General features: G+C 40.0%; 1 protein-coding gene across 1 annotated transcript in view; it reads right to left on the bottom strand.

The window, feature by feature from the left end:
- Positions 1–16,348, bottom strand: part of LOC308368824 (NXPE family member 3-like) — a gene marked incomplete at its 3' end in the record, with an annotated part of 66,245 nt that extends 49,897 nt beyond the window's left edge. The window contains exon 1 of the mRNA XM_080843090.1: positions 16,268–16,348. The remainder of the gene's footprint in view (positions 1–16,267) is intronic.
- Positions 16,349–17,859: the final 1,511 nt, after the last annotated feature.

The raw sequence follows: 17,859 nt of genomic DNA, 5'->3' as shown, positions 1-17,859 counted from the left end.
CTAGTTATACAGTTGAATGGAGAGGTACAGAGAGAAGAGGACCCTTGGAGGCTTGCCGCAGGTGTCAGTGAAGCACAGGTGCAAGCCAGTTTAATTACCCTATTATGATGTCATAATGGCCCAATGTAAGTCAATGGGAAAATTTAGATTCGTTTTTCTTTAATAACTTAAAAAGTATAAAGTTTAGAAAAGTGAAAAATACATAGCATAAGTGTCCTTTACAAGACCTACGCGACAAAGTTTGAATGAAGTTTCTACGTTAAGCGGTTCGGGCTGAATTAATCGCAGAAAAAGGTAACAAGAATAAGAAGAAGAAGAAGAAGAAGAAGAAGCCTAGGAATAACTAGAAAATGCATTTCCTGAAGGAAATACCAGTGCATGAAATGCAAAGGTTAAGAAAGGAAGAAGAAAAGAAAGAAGAGTGAAAGAAGAAAGGAAAGAAGAGTGGAAGAAGGAAAGACAAAAGTAAAGAAGAGTGAAGAAAGGAGAGAAGAGTGGAAGAAGGAAAGAAGAAAGGAAAGAAGAGTGAAAGAAGGAAAGAAGAAAAGAAAGAAGAGTGAAGAAAGGAAAGAAGAGTGGAAGAAGGAAAGAAGAAAAGAAAGAAGAGTGAAATAATGAAAGAAGAAAGGAAAAAAGAGTGAAGGAAGGAAAGAAGAGTGGAAGAAGGAAATAAGAAAAGAAAGAAGAGTGAAAGAAGGAAAGAATAAAGGAAAGAAGAGTGTAAGAAGGAAAGAAGAGTGAAGAAAGGAAAGAAGAGTGAAGAAAGGAAAGAAAAGTGGAAGAAGGAAAGAAAAATGGAAGAAGAAAATAAGAAAGGAAAGAAGAGTGGAAGAAGGAAAGAAGAGTGAACAAGAGTGGCTCTGGATGAAGAGATAAAGAGAGAGTGAAAATATTGAAAAAAGGAGATAAAAATGGAGTGAAGAAGAGAGATTGAGGGTGAGAGAAAGTTGACTGAGAGAGAAAGATGGAGAGATGGAGAGAAAAAAATAAAGAATGGATGGTGTCTTAATGTTCCTAGTTACAGTTAAATTGAGAGGGACAGAGAGAGAGGAGGTTCCTTTGATTTGGCACAGGTGTCAGTAAAGCACAGGTGCAAGCCAGTTTAAAGACTCTATTATGATGTCATAATGGCCCAATGTAAGTCAATGGGAGAAATTTATATTCGTTTTCCTTTAATATCTTAAAATGTATAAAGTTTAGAAAAGTGAAAAATACATAGCATAAGTGTCGTTTACAAGACCTACGCGACAAAGTTTGAATGAAGTTTCTACGTTAAGCGGTTCGGGCTGAATTAATCGCAGAAAAAGGTAACAAGAATAAGAAGAAGAAGAAGAAGCCTAGGAATAACAATACAGGGCATTTCATGCACTGTAACAATACAGGGCATTTCATGCACTGTAATAAGAAGAAGAAGCCTAGGAATAACAATACAGGGCATTTCATGCACTGTAATTACGGCCTCGCTACCTATCGGCACGCGCAGCAATAAATTAAGAAAAGACCAAAGTACTTATCCAATACGATCGGTGCGGCCTCTGGAGGGCGAGAATGTTCGCAGCTCCGACTATGTCGCAAGGCCAACAGGATTAAGCACTTAATTACAGTGCATGAAATGCCCTGTATTGTTATTCCTAGGCTTCTTCTTCTTCTTCTTCTTCTTCTTCTTCTTATTCTTGTTACCTTTTTCTGCGATTAATTCAGCCCGAACCGCTTAACGTAGAAACTTCATTCAAACTTTGTCGCGTAGGTCTTGTAAACGACACTTATGCTATGTATTTTTCACTTTTCTAAACTTTATACTTTTTAAGATATTAAAGAAAAACTAATATAAATTTCTCCCATTGACTTACATTGGGCCATTATGACATCATAATAGGGTCTTTAAACTGGCTTGCACCTGTGCTTTACTGACACCTGTGCCAAATCAAAGGAACCTCCTCTCTCTCTGTCCCTCTCAATTTAACTGTAACTAGGAACATTAAGACACCATCCATTCTTTATTTTTTTTTCTCTCCATCTCTCCATCTTTCTCTCTCAGTCAACTTTCTCTCACCCTCAATCTCTCTTCTTCACTCCATTTTTATCTCCTTTTTTCAATATTTTCACTCTCTCTTTATCTCTTCATCCAGAGCCACTCTTGTTCACTCTTCTTTCCTTCTTCCACTCTTCTTTCCTTTCTTATTTTCTTCTTCCATTTTTCTTTCCTTCTTCCACTCTTCTTGCCTTTCTTTTTTCCTTCATCCACTTTTCTTTCCTTCTTCCACTTTTCTTTCCTTTCTTCACTCTTCTTTCCTTCTTCCACTCTTCTTTCCTTCTTTCACTCTTCTTTCTTTTCTTATTTCCTTCTTCCACTCTTCTTTCCTTCCTTCACTCTTCTTTCCTTTCTTCTTTCATTATTTCACTCTTCTTTCTTTTCTTCTTTCCTTCTTCCACTCTTCTTTCCTTTCTTCACTCTTCTTTCTTTTCTTCTTTCCTTCTTTCACTCTTCTTTCCTTTCTTCTTTCCTTCTTCCACTCTTCTCTCCTTTCTTCACTCTTCTTTCCTTTTGTCTTTCCTTCTTCCACTCTTCTTTCCTTTCTTCTTTCCTTCTTTCACTCTTCTTTCTTTTCTTCTTCCTTTCTTTCATTTCATGCACTGGTATTTCCTTCAGGAAATGCATTTTCTAGTTATTCTTCTCACCTTTTTCTGCGATTAATTCAGCCCAAACCCTTAACGTAGAAACTTCATTCAAACTTTGTCGTGTAGGTCTTGTAAAGGACACTTATGCTATGTATTTTTCACTTTCTAAACTTTATACTTTTTAAGATATTAAAGAAAAACGAATATAAATTTCTCCCATTGACTTACATTGGGCCATTATGACATCATAATAGGGTCTTTAAACTGGCTTGCACCTGTGCTTTACTGACACCTGTGCCAAATCAAAGGAACCTCCTCTCTCTCTGTCCCTCTCAATTTAACTGTAACTAGGAACATTAAGACACCATCCATTCTTTATTTTTTTTTCTCTCCATCTCTCCATCTTTCTCTCTCAGTCAACTTTCTCTCACCCTCAATCTCTCTTCTTCACTCCATTTTTATCTCCTTTTTTCAATATTTTCACTCTCTCTTTATCTCTTCATCCAGAGCCACTCTTGTTCACTCTTCTTTCCTTCTTCCACTCTTCTTTCCTTTCTTATTTTCTTCTTCCATTTTTCTTTCCTTCTTCCACTCTTCTTGCCTTTCTTTTTTCCTTCATCTACTCTTCTTTCCTTCTTCCACTTTTCTTTCCTTTCTTCACTCTTCTTTCCTTTCTTCACTCTTCTTTCCTTCTTACACTCTTCTTTTCTTTATTCTTTCCTTCTTTCACTCTTCTTTCTTTTCTTATTTCCTTCTTTCCTTTCTTCTGTCATTATTTCACTCTTCTTTCTTTTCTTCTTTCCTTCTTCCACTCTTCTTTCCTTTCTTCACTCTTCTTTCTTTTCTTCTTTCACTCTTCTTTCCTTCTTTCACTCTTCTTTCTTTTCTTATTTCCTTCTTTCCTTTCTTCTTTCCTTCTTCCACTCTTCTTTCCTTTCTTCACTCTTCTTTCTTTTCTTCTTTCCTTCTTTCACTCTTCTTTCCTTTCTTCTTTCCTTCTTCCACTCTTCTCTCCTTTCTTCACTCTTCTTTCCTTTTGTCTTTCCTTCTTCCACTCTTCTTTCCTTTCTTCTTTCCTTCTTTCACTCTTCTTTCTTTTCTTCTTCCTTTCTTAACCTTTGCATTTCATGCACTGGTATTTCCTTCAGGAAATGCATTTTCTAGTTCAAGCTTTAGTTTCCTTAGGTTCTTAACGAACACACAACTACCTGCGAGCGAGAAGATAAAAGGAATAGTCTCCCTGACCCCACCGGAAGATATAGACCAGGGGTGTCAAACTCATTTCAGTTAAGGGGCCACATAGGCTACTGCCCACTTTGATCTCAAGTGGGCCGGACCAGTAAAAGCATGGCATAATAACGCATACATAATGACAATATTTCTTTATGTTTAAATCATTGGTGAAGGTTTTTGGATGATAAACCCTATTTTACAGTTTTTCCCTATCGTTTTACGGCATTTAGCGAATCATGGGTCAACTTCATCTAATGCTCACATCTTCTTTGCACAGCAAGAGTCTTCTCTGGCAAATGGGTCTACCATTTCTCATTGCTTTCACGCAAATTTCTTTGAGTTTCAACACACTTTTCAAAACAGTTTAAACACTTCTCAGAGAAAGACACAAAACCTAATTGAATAACCATGTCAACACATTGCAGACACTTAGAAGCAGCCTACTGACACTGCTCTCTATATTCTAAATACCGTCAACACCTGTGTGAACTCTCTGAGCAAAACTAATCAAGCAGTTCTCAACCTCTAAAAAAGGGTCAATAGATTGAAGTTGATAACAAGCATGTATCAAGGAGGCCACCACCAACAACCTCAGGATGAGGACAAGGAAGAGGTTGTGGTAGAGGTAGAGGGGCCCCTGTCAGGGGACGTGGCATTCGTGTAAGATGCTCAAATGAAATTAGGGCAAGAGTCATTGATCCATAGTGAATCATGACCTCTCCATGCTCAAACCTGAGCTATCATACTATGGTATCAATTGTTTGTACGTTCAGCAATGACAATGACTCTTTGCTGGCCTTCACAGTCAATATAATGTATTGTGTTTCACTGTATTTGCACTCTTGGCAACAACAATTTCTATACTTTTGTAAAGTATGTTGTCACAATACAATGTATACTGTAGTTTCACTAAAGTTATTTACAACATATACGGTCAAATTCTGATTACTTTACGTATATTGTAACAGTATTTACAGCCTATTGCACTATTTTTACAGAATCAACACACTGGCCCACACTGGTGGCAGGGGGAGATTGTTCACTGCAGAACAGAGTTGACCTTTTCACTGTATATTGAAACCTGTCATTTTGACGTACAGAATATACATGTAATGTGGAAAAAGGACTGCAATACTGTAAATATTTTTGTGTCAGAATCTTTGCCATTTTGTGCACAGTAGAACAAATGTTACGTAATCAATGGTGTTGACAGGTCCTTGTTTATAGAATATATGATATAGTGTTTAGCAATACAAAAAAAAGAACTACAAAATTGTACTGTATACAAATTTTCAGATTTTGAAAACTAGTACTAGTATATTCCCTAAGTTAGAGTGCTCAGTACAAAACCCAAATTGTAGTACGTTGTCAGTGGTAAAATAGTCAATACTGTGAGGGTGTTGCACAAAAGTTGAAGTGATGGTTTCATAGGTTGATATTGAAAGCTGTATTTTGAGTTTTGCTATCCATTGTTAAATAAATGAGAAAACATAAATTTTCAATTGAGCACAAATTGTAGGTTTTGAAGGAAATGTTTGGTTTTGATGGGTGTGTGATACATTTTTGAGAAGGTAGTGTCATTCTGCAAACATCATATAGTGTTTTGGTCATTTCAACTTCTGTTAAGGGCTGTGTATGAGCTGTTTTGAAAAAGTAAACAGTGATTGGAAAAATTCGCCAAAGCGATTGAGAAAAACTGTAAGGTCTTTCTAATATATCACAAACATAAAGACATCAGCCCACTGTGTATGTCCCTCGCCTTGCGACGCGTTCGATGTCTGCAGAGGAGCAGACATCGCATTTACGCTGTTTTTAAAGCCATTACTGGACCGTTTAAAAAAGTGACAAAACGTTGGTACTCATAAACTTCCATATCCTTAAGAGACATTCTGATTCACAACCCTTGACATTTATTAAGAAAATAAGTGCAATTTCATATTTCAAAAGAGACTGCAATATGCAGTGGAAGGATGTATCCAAAACATTAAGATAAACAACGAAGTGGACACATCAATAATCAACGCAAATTAAAGCATACACGTCTCAATCGAAAACATAAGAAACCCTACGACCTTTTCATTAAATGCAACTTGCATACTAGTCATGTTCTTTCACCGCTGGGTAAGATCTGTATATAATATTTCAAACTAGCTAATTACCTTCAAAGATTCTTTATGTTTAGTCTTTATTCCGTCTCTGGCGAGAAAATCTGGGGAGGTATCCATCTAGCATAGCTAGCTAGGGTGGTGACAATCTGTACAGTGCAGTAACGAAGCAGTGTGGAGCAAGGAGATAGGTGCTGGTAACGTTATTGTTCAAGGGATGTGTGTTCATGGTGCCATCAACAAAATGCTACAAAGTTTCAAATACAAAAGTTCATAATGGCCTTTTGGGACGTTTTGATACACATTGATACAGTATTAAGCTCCTTGCAACTAGCTGGCGTTTGCTAGGACAGCTCACCGTGCAATTTTAGACTAACATTAACATTTTGACGGTAATATTAACATTTTATTTCAACATTAACACATTTGTTGAAGAGACTAGTTATATACTAGTAGTGGTAACTAGAAAATGCATTTCCTGAAGGAAATACCAGTGCATGAAATGCAAAAGTTAGGAAAGGAAGAAGAAAAGAAAGAAGAGTGAAAGAAGGAAAGAAGAGTGGAAGAAGGAAAGAAGAAAGGGTAGAAGAGAGGATGAAGGAAAGAAGAGTGAAAGAAGGAAAGAAGAAAAGAAAGAAGAGTGAAGAAAGGAAAGAAGAGTGGAAGAAGGAAAGAAAGAAGAGTGAAGAAAGGAAAGAAGAGTGAAAGAAGGAAATAATAGTTGAAGAAAAGGAAAGAAGAGTGAAAGAAGAGAGTGAAGAAAGGAAAGAAAAGTGAAAGAAGGAAAGAAGAGTGGAAGAAGGAAAGAAGAGTGAAAGAGAAAAAGAGAGTGAAAATATTGAAAAAAGGAGATAAAAATGGAGTGAAGAAGAGAGATTGAGTGTGAGAGAAAGTAGACTGAGAGGGATAGAGAGAAAGATGAAGAGATGGAGAGAAAAAAAGTAGAGAATGGAAGGTGTCTTAGGCCATGTCTCCACGAGCCCGGTTATTTTTGAAACCATGAACAGATGTTCCTGGTTGTATGTCCTGTCCACATGCTACCGCGCTTTTGGAACCCTGAAACCGTGGTTTTTTGAAACCGGAGTCCAGGGTGGGGTTTTCGGCCAGGGTTGGTTTCACCGGGTGCGTGTGGACACTGCAACCGTGATTGTTTTTCCCGTTTACGTCATAGCTGCGAGCCTGCTTCACTTCAGCACACGCACAGCAATGACGTGAACGGGAAAAACATAGCAGCGGTTAGAAAAATGAAGTGGATGTTGTTTATTGCCATGCTGTCGGCATTATGTGGTTGTCACACGCAGTTGCTCAACCTAATGTAACAACAAAGGCGCCTAGACCAGCAGCGATGTCAGTATATTTGGACTGCACACTCTCCCAGTCCACACTCTCTTCTATTTTCTGAACTCTGTATTCATTTGCGATGTTTAGCAGCAACTCTACCTCGCTGTCCGTCCATACAAACGAGTCCTTGCGCGCCATTGTTGTTTGTATTTGGTGATTTCTTTTCCCGGTATCTTTTCATTGGTTAAAACAGCCTTCCCATTTTACCTTACATCGTCACTTATGGTTGTGGCATGTGTATTACACGTGCATTGTGTCACTTGGTGGCGGCTTCCACGGTTGCGTATGTACAGAGTATTTTTATTACACCACTCGTGTGGTCGCGGAGCAAAACTCCGGTTTCAAAAATAACCGGGCTCGTGGAGACATGGCCTTAATGTTCCTAGTTACAGTTAAATTGAGAGAAGAGGTTCCTTTGATTTGGCGCAGCTGTCAGTGAAGCACAGGTGCAAGCCAGTTTAAAGACCCTATTATGATGTCATAATGGCCCAATGTAAGTCAATGGGAAAATTTCGATTCGTTTTTATTTAATATCTTAAAAAGTATAAAGTTTAGAAAAGTGAAAAATACATAGCATAAGTGTCCTTTACAAGACCTACGCGACAAAGTTTGAATGAAGTTTCTACGTTAAGCGGTTCGGGCTGAATTAATCGCAGAAAAAGGTAACAAGAATAAGAAGAAGAAGAAGAAGAAGAAGAAGAAGCCTAGGAATAACAATACAGGGCATTTCATGCACTGTAATAATACTAATTGACATGAACCATAACTGTTCAGGGATGTTCTCTCAACTAGATAGCAAAGTTTGCTAGCTAGCTGCTAGCTGCAAGGAGCTTCATTAACAGTTATGGAGTGTGTTCCATGTCGGCCACTTGAGCCCTTCGAGCCCCAACTTTCAGGGGTTAGGGGGCCACACTGACAAAATCAGCAGAATGCAGGGCACTGAAAATGCCCGTATCATACCCTGAATTCGGTCGATTTATGTAGGGTTATTTGATGGTCACTACTCGCCCTTAAACGGCTACGTACGGAAGAGGAGGAGCGAAAGCTAGCTTTTCATTTTATAAGGATAACAATGGCGGACATGATGGTTAGCGGTGGCTAAGGTGGCAGAGGCTGTAGATCACCAGGCTACAGACCGTAAATGTAGTAATTAAACAACTGTACTGATATTAAATGTACTACTAACATGCCATTATCAAATTAAAGCCAGCGACATCAGTATTTTGGTTGATTTCACGATGTATAGGCTACCGACAGTTAGCATACCAAGCTCGGTAGCATTACCATTCGAATTGCATGGCAGATATGCTAAGCTATCGGGCTATTCCCCCACCCAGTGCCTGTGGCTAGTCCGAAAAAAGGTGCATCTAAATAAACGACAGATGGTTATGTCAGTCATTGGACAGTGTTAAACAACTGTACTGATATTAAATGTACTACTAACATTAAAGCCTGTGACATCAGTGTTTTGGTTGATTTCACGATGTATAGGCTACCGGCAGTTAGCATACCAAGTTAGGTAGCATTACCATTAGAATTGCATGGCAGTTATGCAAGACAGCTGGCTATTTTGTTTTCCCGGGAATCGCGAGCAGATTTGCGTCCGTCACTTCCACCAGGTGCTTCTATTTGATAAAGCACCCCCTGAGCGATGAGGAGTGCACTGTAGATGTCAGGGCCCTGTATTACAGGACCCTGTATTGTAGGGCCCTGTGCAAAGTGTAGGGTCGGAACACACTCCTGGTTCTCAGTGTAATGTGAGTTTAACAGTGCGGCCCCCAGTGGACTGATTAGGTATTGCAGCGACTTTTGCAATTTATGTCTTTCTTTTCACACTTAGCAAAGTCATCCGACGGGCCGAGCTGGACACCCTGGTGGGCCTGATCCGGCCTGCGGGCCGTATGTTTGACACCCCTGATATAGACTATCCGGGGGTCATCGGGGTCACGAGGTGACAATGTTGGTGTAGCAAAGCTGGCTCTTGGCCTTGTTACAAGGACTGAAAATACACCAATTTACCAAAAACACAAAGGTTTAATCACAAAATTCAATTTACACAATTTATAATATCCAAATCCAAAAAAACGGTCCAATTTCCAATGATCCAAAGTTTCAAATACACAAAGTTCCAACCTCCAATTCAAAGTTAAAGTTGTAACAAAGAGCCAATGCATGCAATCAAAGTCTGCTCTCGCAGTGCATGCAGTCCACAGGTTGCTAGCTTGCTCTCCTTCTCTCATGCTCCCGACCTCTCCCGAATGCAGGAATTGCCGGTTTCTTTATAAGTCAGGGACACGCCCCCACAGGTGGTTGATCACAGGCACCTGGAAGGAGAGAGAATGAACCACAGCCTGCACACACAATCAACCAATTTACACACAACCATACCAACAAAATAGGCAGAGCAGATGAACCCAAAGGGGTTCGTCACAGTTGGTATAATTACTCGACCTGCGCGTGCGCGAGATGGATCATCCAGTGCTTGAAAGCACCGTCTAGCGGTCAGTAAGGATGAAATAGAATGGGGAACATGTGAACACAAAATCACAACAGATGCACATGTGTGCGAAAACAAGTCTGGTCTTTTTCCCTTGGGCCAGCAGAGGCCTCCAATGTGCCAAATTGTGGCAAATGCCGCCCAAAGTCCTGACAGGAGGGGGAACTACCACTTAATTTAATGTAGACATAATACACAGTGTAAAGTTCACTTATACATAGATCATTTGTATTAAATGGAGTAGATATTCATGATTTCAGTATGAATTGCAAACAAGCTATTATTCCACAAATTCATAATTTTAATTAATCTGGACAGTTTTTGATAGAATTTATGATGAATGTACTCGCCTTCACCAGATTGACTAGCAGGAACTCTGTGGAGCAGGGAGTGCTGGTCCTGGTGAATGAGGCTGTGTTTGCATACTTCAACTCCTCTCAGAAAACATTCCTGCTGCGACCTGAGGTGCGTTCAAGTTCAGCAAACATAGGCGAATGTTCGCAACGAACGCGTTGACATTAAACAATTCATTTTGAACGATTTTTGAACACCGTTCTAAACAAACTGTAAACAAACTGTAAACGAAAAAAAAGGTCCATGTTAAAGGGATAGTTCGGGATTTTTGACATGAATCTGTATGGCTTCCCTATCACCAGTGTCATGCAATCTCGCTGACTTACCCCCGGCAGCGTCCTGTGAGCAGAGTTCTCGTCCAGTTTTGGTCAAGCCAAAAGTAGTCTGGCAGGTTTGCTAGACCCAGCAAAATAAAACGTTTCTCTTCCCAAAATATTATGTGTTCAAAAGAGTGATATATTTGCATCCCAAAAACATGGAAAGTTGATTCGCCAAAGTTGCCTGAGAGAAACGTCCGTCAAAGGAAAACGATGAAAACTGAGAATCGATTCACCGTCATCTTTGTTGCCACAACCTGGATAGTAGCAAGCCTTCACCATTTTTTTACACCCAGCTTTATGTCAATTTTATCAAATGTTGTCTCAGTTTTCATCGTTTTCCTGTGACGGACATTTCTCTCAGGCAACTTTGGCGAATCAACTTTGGCGAATCAAACAGGTAGGCCCTAGCTGTGAGGTTGCGGTATCGCGTGTACTGAAAATAGGGCCAAGTGATAACGAGGTGTGACTTTTTCCCACTACCATGTTTTTGGGATGCAAATATATCACTCTTTTGAACACATACAGTGCCACTTGAAAGTATGTGAACCCCTTGAGGACTTAAGCGTTTTCTGTTGTTTTACCATGATTTTTCATTTTTTTATCACCAATTTTCCATAGATGAAATGTCAGGTTTATGTTTATCATTTGCATGTACTTGTTTAGAGGAAATTGTTTGAGAAGCTGAAAAACTACATGAAACATGGAATTAGTCCATTTCAAAAGTAAGTGAACCCCCAGCTGAATTGATAAAGTCAAGCAGGTAGCAGATTCAGTGAAACTTATTTGGGTGAATAATTAGTCAATTGAGCAAACCGATCATCTGAGACATCCTTAGGGAAAGGTTTGGGCCATACAGATTAACAGAGAGAGGAAACCAACCAAACTACTGTAGTGCCAAGGGGTACCCACACAGATCAACAATGCCGAGAGGAAACGAGATATCCGAGAACATCAGGAAGAAGGTACTGACAGCCCATCAGTCTTGGGAAAGCTATAAGACCATCTCCAAAAGATTCCAGCTCCATCCATCCATCCAAGACAAATAATTTTGAAATGGAGGGTATTCAACATGACCGCATCTCTGCCTAGAAGTGGACGCCCATCAAGACCATCACCAAGAAGCACCAGAAGAAGAATAAATCAGGTAAAAGTCAACCCACACATCACCTCTAAAGAGTTTCGGACCTCTCTGGCAGCACCTGGGGTAAATGTACATGGGTCTACAATCAGACGAAAATTGTTGGTTTTGATCGTGACAAAATAATTCTATCTCGGACTCATCTGTTTAAAGAAGGGACTTCCAGAAGGCCTTTGGTTTATCCAAGTGCTCTCGGGCAAAGTTGAAACGGGCAGTTTTGTTCTTTCTTGAGAGCAGAGGCTTCCTTCTAGCAACCCGATCATGAATGTCATGTCTATTCAATTTTCGTCTGATTGTAGACCCATGTACATTTACCCCAGATGCTGCCAGAGAGGTCTGAAACTCTTTAGAGGTGATGTGTGGGTTGACTTTTACCTGATTTATTCTTCTTCTGGTGCTTCTTGGTGATGGTCTTGATGGGAGTCCACTTCTAGGCAGAGATGCGGTCATGTTGAATGCCCTCCATTCCTAAATTATTTGTCTTGGATGGATGGATGGAGCTGGAATCTTTTGGAGATGGTCTTATAGCTTTCCCAAGACTGATGGGCTGTCAGAACCTTCTTCCTGATGTTCTCGGATATCTCGTTTCCTTTCGGCATTGTTGATCTGTGTGGGTACACCTTGGCACTACAGTAGTTTGGTTGGTTTCCTCCCTCTTTTAATCTGTGTTGCCCAAACCTTTCCCTAAGGATGTCTCAGATGATCGGTTTGCTTAATTGACTTATTAAGCACCCAAATAAGTTTCACTGAATCTGTTACCTGCTTGACTTTACAAATTCAGCTGGGGGTTCACTTACTTTTGAAATGGACTGATTCCATGTTTCATGTAGTCTTTTGGCTACTCAAACAATTCCCTCTAAAAAAAAGTACATGCAAATGATAAACATAAACCTGACATTCCTTCTATGGAAAATTGGTGATGAAAAAAATGAAAAATCATGGTAAAACAACAGAAAACTCCTAAGTGGTCAAGGGGTTCACATACTTTAAAGTGGCACTGTAATGTTTTGGGAAGAGAAATGTTTTATTTTGCTGGGTCTAGCAAACCTGCCGGACTACTTTCGGCTTGACCAAAACTGGACGAGAACTCTGCTCCCGAACTATCCCTTTAATGGAGAGTTTACAGAAGAGGGTTTGCAAGTGGTCGATCTCGTTGAAAGCCTACTGCAGACAACCAGTACGGAAAATTCAAGAATAGAGGGCTACGTCGCCGAAGTTGTACCCACTTACTGCGATATAACGTTCAAATCGCATTTTAGGATGCAAAAGACAACAGTTGAAGTAAAGGTGTAGATAGGCTATATGAAACGTTTTATCTATTGCTTTCTGTGTCGGAAAGGAGTAAATGATTTCAGTATAGTTTAGGCTCCATTGCTGCCTATAGGCTATAATAATAATAATAAGAAGAATAATGAATACAACTGTATTTATATAGCACCTTTCATGAAAGGAAATGCAGCTCATGTTTACAAAGAAATGATATGTACAATGAAAATAGACATCAAATAAAAAAAGAAATAACAGTACACTGAATACAGTAGGCCTAAGCTATATAGTTACGGTCTTTTGGTCTATTTCAGATACTCTGCCAAGACCTTGGACCTCATCTAAATCAATGTGATGAACCTGCACTGGAGCTACGCATCTTGGCAACACTGTGGCTGCTAGCCAACAAAGAATCCTTCAGAGGAGTGGCTGATAGGTTTGGGGTCAGCAAGGGCAGTTTACATTACTATGTGATGCAAGTAGTTGAGGGCCTCAGCGCATGAGTGACAAGATATATACGCTCAGGGTGCGATTTGTCCAAAAACCAGAGGGGGGGATGTTTTTTTTTTTTATCATGAAAAAAAAAAAGCAATACATAGGCCTAATTCTCTTCATATACATGCATCATATACAGCCGCGGAAAAAATTAAGAGACCACTTCAAAATTATCAGTTTCTCTGGTTTTACTATTTATTGGTATGTGTTAAAGTAAAATGTGCATTTTAGTTTTATTCTATAACCTACTGGCAACATTCCTACCAAATTTCAAATAAAAATATTGTCATTTAGATCATTTATTTGCAGAAAAATGACAATTGGTCAAAATTGCAAAAAAGATGCAGTGTCTTCAGATCTCGAATAATGCAAAGAAAACAAGCTCATATTCATTTTTAAACTACACAATACTAATGCTTACACTTAGGAAGAGTTCAGAAATCAATATGTGGTGGAATAACCTTGATTTAAAATCACAACTTTCATGTGTCTTGGCATGCTCTCCACCAGTCTTTCACATTGCCGTTGGGTGACTTTATGCTACTCCTGGCGCAAGAATTCAAGCAGCTCGGCTTCTTTTCATGGCTTGTGACCATCCATCTTCCTCTTGATCACATTTCAGAGGTTTTTTATGGGATTCAGGTCTCGAAATTGGGCTGGCCATGACAGGGTCCTGATCTGGTGGTACTCCATCCACACCTTTACTGGCCTGGCTATGTGGCATGGAGCATTGCCCTGCTGGAAAAAACATTTCTCAGAGTTGGGGAACATTGTCAGAGCTAAAGGAAGCAAGTTTTTCTTCCGGGACAACGTTGTACTTTGCCTGGCTGAGGTTTGTAAAAGACCATAAGGATTGAAAAAAGCGGACTGGAGGGTCTTCTAGTTCGTCTTCTCTGATTAGTCCAATTTTCAGCTTTGCCCAACACATGGTCGTCTGATGGTTAGACGGAGACCTGGAGAGGCCTACAAGCCAGAGAGTCTTGCACCTACTGTGAAATCGGACTCATCAGAGAAGACGAACTTAGAAGAACCTCCAGTCCGCTTTTTCAATCCTTATGGTCTTTTACAAACCTCAGCCAGGCAAAGTACAACGTTGCTCTGACAATGTTCCCCAACTCTGAGAAGTGTTTTTTCCAGCAGGGCAATGCTCCATGCCACACAGCCAGGCCAGTAAAGGTGTGGATGGAGTACCACCAGATCAGGACCCTGTCATGGCCAGCCCAATTTCGAGACCTGAATCCCATAAAAAACCTCTGAAATGTGATCAAGAGGAAGATGGATGGTCACAAGCCATGAAAAGAAGCCGAGCTGCTTGAATTCTTGCGCCAGGAGTAGCATAAAGTCACCCAACGGCAATGTGAAAGACTGGTGGAGAGCATGCCAAGACACATGAAAGTTGTGATTTTAAATCAAGGTTATTCCACCAAATATTGATTTCTGAACTCTTCCGAAGTGTAAGCATTAGTATTGTGTAGTTTAAAAATGAATATGAGCTTGTTTTCTTTGCATTATTCGAAGACACTGCATCATTTTTGCTGCATCATTTTTGCTATTTTGACCAATTGTCATTTTTCTGCAAATAAATGATCTAAATGACAATATTTTTATTTGAAATTTGGTAGGAATGTTGCCAGTAGGTTATAGAATAAAACTAAAATGCACATTTTACTTTAACACATACCAATAAATAGTAAAACCAGAGAAACTGATAATTTTGAAGTGGTCTCTTAATTTTTTCCGCGGCTGTATATGTCTATCATGATATGATAATCGCTGCTAGACGCTCAGTTCTTGTGCTCCCTCTCATTCACGTTGAAATATTGAAACCGAAACTGAAACTTTGAAACTGAAACGCAACTGTTTTGGACAGAACTCGCTAATTCAGTGAACAAATATTTTCATATTCATTGTACAGTAGCCTATACACGGAAATTAGCAAAGCCAGCGAATTCTGAGAATGCCGACAGTTCGGGTAAGGTGAACGTTAGTGCCAGCGATGTAAGCAAGTGTTAGAAAATGCTGTCATAACCTGTCTGTTTTTTCATTGTTTTTTTAATAATTGAGGGTTATCCCCCCATGTATGAAATTCATCCAGCTGAGGTGGGGATGTAAAAACCAGAGGGGGGGTAAATCCCCCCCCCCCATCCCCCCCGGCAAATCGCACCCTGTATACGCTGGCCATCGCCTGAACAATACCCTGCTAAGGCTGAAAGATTTGAGCGAAAGGGAGGTTTCCCTGGTGTCCTGGGATGCCTTGATGGCACTCACATCCCCATCAAAGGGCCATCAACCCATAGAGATGCTTTCATTAACAGAAAGGGATATGCTAGTTTCCAGCTACAGGCTGTATGTGACAGCCATTTGCGTTTCACACACATACACACTGGAAATGCTGGATCTGTACATGATTCAAGGGTGTACCGGAACAGTGACCTAAAGGCCATGCTGACGGCTCATCCCCTCCCTGCCCAGTACCATTTACTTGGTGATTCTGCCTACCCACTTGACTCAAACCTTCTTGTCCCTTACCGAGACAATGGACATTTAACAGAGCGTCAAAAAAATTATAACAATATCCACAGCTCAACAAGGGTGCACATTGAACGTGCCTTTGGACTTTTAAAATGCAAATGGAGAAGACTCCACCACCTTGACATGGTCCTACTTGATACCATTCCTAAAGTAATTGCCAGCACATGTGTCCTACACAATTTAATTTAATGCCAATTGAATTCAACCATGTATTATGAGCAACAACCACACCAACCCACCCTCTATAACCCCTCTGAGATTATTACTTTGGTGTTAAATAGCCAGTAGGGTATCATCAAGAAGTGTATTATCAACCGGAGATATTTAGCATGAGAATTAACTTAAATCAAAGATTGTCTGTACATACCGTTTTAAGGCATTCTAACTTTTTTATTTTTCTATTTTTGCAAACAGTGAGCCCTTCAATTAATGTGTACAGCCATGTCCCTGCAATGGCAGCAAGTCCCAACTACCTTTACTGCTTTGCCACTGGCTTCTAGCCTGGAGGTATAGAGATCAGCTTCCTTCTCAATAGACGCCCATTCCATGGTCCAACATAGTCCTCTGACTTAGTGTGTGGGGAGGACTTCAGAGTGTTTAAATATATCAGCATCATCCCCCATTCAGGAGAGGAGTAGGCCTGCCTGTTCAACCACAGCAGCATTGCTCAGCCGAAAATAACTTACTGGCATGAGTATACTCCTCTTCTTATTACTCTGTCATTCTAAAGATTAGCCAGCAGATGGCACTGTGTAGCAAGATACCACACAGCTGAAAAAAGCAGGGGCATACATGTGAAAGTGTCTGTATCTTACTGTTTGTGTGAATGTGTCTGTGGTCTGTTTGCTTGAATGCTCACATCTTTAAATGTCTGTGACAACCAGTGAATTCCATATTGATGGGAGTATCAAGACAATATTTGTTAATGATGTCTCTGTTTCTCTGTCTCTCTCTCACACACACACACACACACACACACACACACACACACACACACACACACACACACACACACACACACACAAACATTTATGTCTCTCTACAGGGCCAGATGTGTCTAAGACCACAGGGGCGTCCGTTCTGTTGACAGCTGTGGTGGCCGCGCCCACTGGGGGAACACGGGGGCTACTTCATTTCTATTCTCATTTGGAGACGACTATGGATGGATCCTCACATCTCTTTTCCAAACATGATTTATTTAAGCAATATAGCACGAGTGGGATAATCCCACGGGTGTTGTTGCCTACGCCACTCGGCCTGGCGGCCTCGGTGGCTACGGCCGAACACCACCCATGGGATTATCCCTTACCTACCCCACTCCCACGAGTGCTATATTGCTTTTATAAAAAAATTCTACAGTCAACAAATTAACATTTCAACACAAAGTTATTGATTAAAAATGGTTTATTTCGCCATTGTTTCTCCGCAACAAAAAATAGTTCCATTGTCAACGTCTTGGTTTGGAATTTTAAAAACTTTGAATTAACGGTTATCATCAATGCGAATGTTTCATCGCGGAGTGATTTATTTTTAGCTGTGAAAAGTCCCGTAACTGTAGGTATGTTGAAGAATAACCTATAGCATGGAACGTCTCTCGTCCAATCAGAAACAGCTAAATTACGCGCTAGAACCCAATTGTTTTATAATATTCATTATAACGATAATTATTAATGCTGTCAGTTTAACGCGTTATTAACGGCGTTAACGCATTCCCATTTTAATGGCGTCCATTTTTTTATCGCGCGATTAACACGTTCTAAAAAAAAATTGGGTGAGCGTGATACAACGAAATTGATGATACAAAGCTTCTGAATAGAAAGTTTACCTTAAAAAGTTGTGCAAAAGAAGCGAGCTTCACTGTTGTCTGAAAATGTCAACAGGCAGCTGGCTGAAAGCACAGAAGTAGTAGGCTTTGTTTTTAAATTTCTACAAATAAATCATATACAGTATAACAGAAGT

This window comes from Sprattus sprattus (genome assembly GCF_963457725.1).
Source record: "Sprattus sprattus genome assembly, chromosome: 8".
NCBI lineage: Eukaryota > Metazoa > Chordata > Actinopteri > Clupeiformes > Clupeidae > Sprattus > Sprattus sprattus.
The sequence above is the reverse complement of the archived record's forward strand: the minus strand, read 5'-3'. Positions and strand labels throughout refer to the sequence as shown.